The sequence below is a fragment of the Dermochelys coriacea genome, chromosome 26 (genome assembly GCF_009764565.3).
Source record: "Dermochelys coriacea isolate rDerCor1 chromosome 26, rDerCor1.pri.v4, whole genome shotgun sequence".
In the NCBI taxonomy this organism is placed as follows: domain Eukaryota; kingdom Metazoa; phylum Chordata; order Testudines; family Dermochelyidae; genus Dermochelys; species Dermochelys coriacea.
In genome coordinates this window covers 7,121,608-7,127,607 of record NC_050093.1, presented here as the reverse complement: position 1 = coordinate 7,127,607, position 6,000 = coordinate 7,121,608, and the positions used below count along the sequence as shown (strand labels likewise).

Genomic DNA, 6,000 nt, shown 5'->3' with positions numbered 1-6,000 from the left:
GGGAGTGTGTCTCGGGGCTTCAGCCCTATGGGGCGCACCTGCCAGGGCTCGGGGCTTCAGCAAGAGTGGGGCTGAAGCCCCAAATACTGGCAGGCAGGCCCCCGGCTCTCAGGCTTCTGAGGACTGTCATATGTGGCTCGGAGGGTCAGTAAGTTTGGCCAGCCCTGACATATAATGAACCTTACAGTCTTACAGCTATTCTGTAAGCACTTTAGAACTGATTGATGAGTTCAGAGCCTCAGCTGGTGTAACTCAGTGGTGCCCGACTCCAGGGGAGGACCTCCCACAATATTTTTACTTGTAATAATGTCTCTACTTCTCTGACCTCAGTCTCTGTTACCACTTTTAAAAACATGCTCTCCTTTATTTATTTGGTTTCTTTTCTCTCTTTGAGATTTATTTATGAAAGGCGCTGTATCATTCTTATTATCATCATTTTTTTACTATGAATATGCTCAAGCTGAGCTCCCTGGGACAATGGTGCAATAAATACACATCTGAGGCCAACCGTCTGAAGGTCTTGAAGCCCTTTACAAAGCTGAAGTGTGATGGGGTATACAGAACCCACACTGACCAAGAAAGGGTTAATGAGAGCTGGTAGGCCCAATCAGCCCCACCCTGTTACACCTGTGTGAGTTATCAAGCCTTAGCCTGGAAGGGTGAGTTAAAAGAGGAAAATCCCAGCTCGCTCCTTAGGTGCTGGGGACTTTTTGAATTAGTTCTGTGCTAAAAGGCTTGGCTTTGGCTTAACCAGAGGTTTTTAAATGTCAGAGGCTCCTTAGGGCAGGTAGCTGTGGTGTGGGGTCTTTTGTTCCCTGTAACTCATTTGGGGGCCTTGTTTTGGGAGCTGCAGCAGTGTCAGTAAAGGAAGAGGTTTCAGAGTAGCAGCCGTGTTAGTCTGTATTCGCAAAAAGAAATGGAGTACTTGTGGCACCTTAGAGACTAACAAATTTATTAGAGCATAAGCTTTCGTGAGCTACAGCTCACTTCATCGGATGCATCCGATGAAGTGAGCTGTAGCTCACGAAAGCTTATGCTCTAATAAATTTGTTAGTCTCTAAGGTGCCACAAGTACTCCATTTCTTTTTAGTAAAGGAAGAGACTGTGAGAAAGGCCTTGCTATGGGCCGTGGTAGGAAACGGCCCAGGAGCACAGCAAAGGGGCTGGCCAAACTGACCTTATCTGCTTGGTACAGGGTCCTTGTGCTGGCACCTAGAGTGGTGGCTGGGTTTGGGTTCCCTTACTGACCCACCTGGGATGGTGGTGTGAAGACCCCAGAGGCAAAGGCTAGAGGGCCCCCAAAGCCAGAAATGTGGGCTGAAGCTCTGGCATAATGTTGTCAGAGTATTGGTGTGCATTGGACTGCATTTACCCAGAAAGAAGCAGACCACTGTGAGACAGAAGAGACTGTTGGCAGAGCCTGCCAAAGGAGAAGATGCAGTTGTGCCATGTCTAGCCAGGAGGAGATGTGTCTGTGGTGAGTAGACTCTTTCTTTCAGGGCAAACATTATTATTCCATGTTACAAGATGGAAACCTGAGGCAGAGTGAAGTGACTTGCCCCAGGTTGTACAGAGATCAAGAGTCAGGAATAGAATCGGGTCTTTTGTCTCCCTGCCACCTGACCACAGCTTTCAGATGAGATTTTTTTTTTCAAAGTGTATATGGGAAACAGGGACACAACTGCCATTGGATTGCAATGGGATTTGGATAACTGAAGCTCTTTTGAAAATCACAGCTGTAATGACCAGGGGTCAAGTTTTCATGAGTGACTTAGGAGCTGGTCTAATTTTCAGTAGTAACTTAAAAGCTGGTGGGACTCTGGCTCCTAAGTCACTTGGGTATTTAAGAAAAGTTTACTCTTAGAAGCCTGTCTCATTGAGACCTAAGCTCTTCAGGGCCTAAATCACTTCTGAGACAAAATTTGCATCCTAAGTCACTTAAAACTCTTGGAAAAACTTACCCCAGACTACAACTGTCCCTAGAAAAAACATGAATCTTGGCTACAGGATGTTTTAAGTCTAGTAACCATTATAAAAGTGATGGTGGAAAGAGAGCTGAACTGAACTATTGCTCCATTGTCTAGGTATACTTTTTGAAAAAATTCTTACGATAAGATTGTAAAATTGCTAGATCTCTGAGCACTGTACTTTCCTTCCAATAGCTCTTGCATCACTGACCAATACCACACAGCTATTGTTAGGCAAATGATTCTGCACTTACATCATCCAAGCACTCACTCTGAGGAAGTGCTAGTCACTGATACAACAAAGCTGTGGAAAAAGAACTTGAGATGTGTTTTGACTGCTGAAAATAAGAGGGTGTGCAGGCAGGAGTCTCTAAGCTGTTGCCAAGGTTTTTGAGAACTATGCCTTCTAACCTGGATGAGTGAGTTAAAAAGCTTAGTAGCTCAGGGACGTTTCCTGTCCCTATTTATATCCATAGCATCCCTCCCTCTTACCTCAATAGGAGCCATTTTGGGCTCTGAGTGGAATTTGTTATCCAGTTCCAGCCATGGCTTTTAGAGGCAAGAGAACCAGTTCTGGTAAGACTAGAAGCAACTTGAACGGTCACCCCAAAACTCGGAGCGAAGTGACTTTTGAGGTCTGAAACCGTTCAGCTGCTGTTGGAGACCACCACTGTTTTCAACTTCCTGCCATGCTTCTGGGCCTCACGTGGGAGAGGAAGGAGCAAAATACTTCAGTGTTCAGGTTCCCTAAAGCTGGCTTTTTTTTTTTTTCTGGCATGCAACTCGACGCACTTTGGCCCTGATCCAGCAGAGCACTTAAGAAGGTGCTTAACACCAAGCATCTGAGTAGTCCCGCTGACCCTACTAAGGATCCCCAAAATGCTCAAAGTTAAGCCTATACTTATAAGTGCATAATATGGTCAGGACTGAGGAGCCTAATTTTCCCTCTGTTATCCAGTCAGAGCAGTTAGATGAGTACTGGAGAGAGGCACAAGGGGAGTGAGGAGAGGGCACCCTTACCCAACCCCAGAAAGTGACTCTGTAGCTGCTCCAGGGATGCTATTTCAGCCCAATGGCTAATGCTTCACTAATATGGAGCTGCTATGGGGAGAGGGAAGATTAGGGAGGATCAAAGCAACTGTGACGCTTCCAGACCCACCCCTGTTCCAGGCAGGCAGGATGGCCCAGTGGTTATGGCACTAGTCTAGGATTTGGGAGCCGTGTGTTCAATTCCCTGCTCTGGACTTCCTGTGTGATCTTGGGCAAGTTGCGTGTGTCTGTTTCCCCTTCTGTAAAATGGGGATGGTAACAGTTCGCTGCCTCTGAGGTGTTCCAAGGATTACCTTAAAAGATTGTGATGTGCTTTGAGATCTACTGATGAAAAGCACCACCTAAGAAGTAGGCTATATTTATTATTATCCATGCCCCTGAACTTTCCCAAATATTCCACTGCCAAGGTGCCAAAAGAGCAAGATTTTTTTTTTCTTTTTGAAATGGTCTTTAAGTGTGTTACAGTCATAACGGTATCTTGCAACAGTTAAAAGGCCTGATTCTGCACTCTTAAGCCAAAATTCACATGGACTCAAGTTCATCATTGATCTGCAAGGTGGGTCCCTTAACACCAACTTAGACTCACTAACACAGACTCCTCTACTGCTGTCTCTAGAGTTTAATTTGGTGTAAACACTGACGAAAGGGAGTTGGGTCTGAGTTTGTGTACGATCAGGTTGGAGATTAAGGATAAAACTGGCCTTTTGTAAAAGGAGCGTGCTTGTTGTCCGTTGTACGTTTTTAGAGTTTGAACTGAGCTAAATGTCTCAAAGGTCTGACTCGTAAGAATAGAGTCCATTTGCAAATAGGGGTTCTGATTTTGAACAGCTGGACAGATGAGAGTGGTCTGGATTTGGGTCATCGCTGATAGTTTGCAGATGATCCAAAAATTGAGGAAGTGATAAATAACGAAGAGGCCAGGCCGCTGATTCAGAGTCTACTGGCAACAAGCAAGCCATGCATTTTGATATGGCTAAATGGGAACAAAGAATGTAGACCATACTTGCAGTATGGGAGTCCCTAGCCTGGGAAGCGGTGATTCTGGCAAAAGATTTGCGGTTTGTAGTGAATAAACAGCTGAAAATGAGCTCCCAGTGCTATTCTGTGAATCTAGTAGTGATATGCAAATTTCAGAAACAACAAGTAAGCCAGGTCTGATTATGTTGTCTTCTGGGCCTGAGAGATTTTTTTGCATGTTTTTGTATGCCCTAGTTTTGGAAACAGAAGTAGTGAAGTACCACAGAGAGGCTGATTTAGTGATATTTCCTTTGAAAGTGTAATCAGGAAATTGATTGACCAACTTGAAGGTTTTGAAACCAGTTTTCAAAACACATCTTCTGATCAGCATCTGGCCACTGGTAGGTATAAGCATGCTAGCTCGGTTATCTTTTCACCTCCCTCATTAAGGGTCTGAGCCATCTCACTGATTCTAGTTTGTAGCATGACTCGTTAGATAAGCCATAGTGGGAGGTTGTTAGGCAAACGACATGTCTCCTACATGTCTGAGGTCCAGCCATTGCTAGAAATTACACTGTAAATATATTAGTCATCCCAAAATTACTTTGCTATTGAAATAGCCATAGAAGGACTAATAAATTCATTCAGTGGAAACAAAAGAACTTCCCTTCTATAGAACGCTGAAATGACAGAGGACGCTTCATGCTGAACTGAATCCATGTTAGAAAAACTCCCTTGGAGTAAATGGAATTACACCAGCTGAGTGACACTACATGTGTAGTTAGTGCTGAGTGGGTACCCCTACATGGTGAAAAATCACCCCTGTGTGTCAGGTCTGCAAATTTGAGCTCTGTTTTTGAGCGACACTTAAATGGTATATAGGCCTTATGCTGAATCTCTGCACAGAGTGAATTTACCTTAAATTGACAATCATGCTCCCGATCATTTCTCAGTGTTTTAATTCAGCTAGCTTTCTGGTAACCTGGTATTATGGAGTTTATCCTCACTGGAGAGCTTATTAATTCATTTACTTGTTTTGTACCATCGTGTCTGTGACCAATGCCAGCTAGGAAGTTAGAGATTGCATATAACTCGGTGTTATGCAAGGCTTAAAACTTGCATACCTGAGAATGTAGCTGTAAAATAACTTCCTCTTGAAATCGCACACAGTTTGTACAGCCTTTGACGCTTACAGCTTGTGCAGCTCAGTGCAATTTTTATTTACTTTTTTTTTTTTTAAATTTGGGTGTTTTATGTTCCGGTTTGCTCTGGCACCTTGGCACAGCTATGTGTTTGGGATCAAATCCAAAGCCTACTGGAGTCAATGGACTCCCACTGACTCCAGTAGGCTTTGGATCAGGGACCATTCTGCTTATACAGTACACATGCCATCAAAACCACTCCACTCCAGAGAAGTTGAAAAGAACTGGAACTAAAAATATCTGCAAACAAACACATGGTGATTGCAGTTCTTAAACATAAGTGGTGGACGTGCAGGCACGTAATTTGAAGTCTTATTTCTACGTCTTTGCCTTTAGCATGACACTGGGTTAATCAAACAACAGTTGTAAAACCATCTTTGAAAAGAGGCAGCTGAATGGACTCTAAAGATTTATTACTCGCAGTTGGCTCAGTATCTCTGGGAAAAGGAGGGTAATAAACAGGAGGCTCTCTGCTGTTCACTTAGATACAGTTATATTGCAATAGCTGTGAACTCTTACAATTGTGGTTTCATAGGATGTGCTACACTTGCATTTGTGTTCCACCTCTTGTTTTGTTCTTTGTGTCAGTATGGCAAAATAGTTTGGCTTTAGCATAAACTCAAAACACTAAACTTGTCAAAAACAGCAGGCTGTGTGTGTAATAATAATAAAAAATGGCTTGATAGCCAAGTAGTTACAACAGCATATAGTTCATCTAGGCCTGGTCTAAACACTGTGTTTGTATCAGTATAATGGTTGGTTAGGTGAGTAACTCTCTTACCAATATTGTTATACCAGTCCAGCCATTAGTGTGGCTGCAGTTA

General features: G+C 43.5%; 1 long non-coding RNA gene across 2 annotated transcripts in view; it reads left to right on the top strand.

Annotated features, from left to right (window-relative positions):
- The first annotated feature begins 706 nt into the window (after nucleotides 1–706).
- The window catches only part of LOC122457525, an 80,357-nt gene continuing 75,063 nt past the window's right edge, over nucleotides 707–6,000 (top strand). Inside the window, exons 1-3 of one of the 2 annotated variants that reach the window (XR_006277082.1) lie at nucleotides 707–873; nucleotides 1,102–1,477; nucleotides 2,163–2,337. This is a non-coding gene — a long non-coding RNA (uncharacterized LOC122457525). Of the gene's footprint in view, nucleotides 874–1,101; nucleotides 1,478–2,162; nucleotides 2,338–6,000 lie in introns of those variants that run through there. The other variant, XR_006277081.1, reaches the window with a different exon arrangement.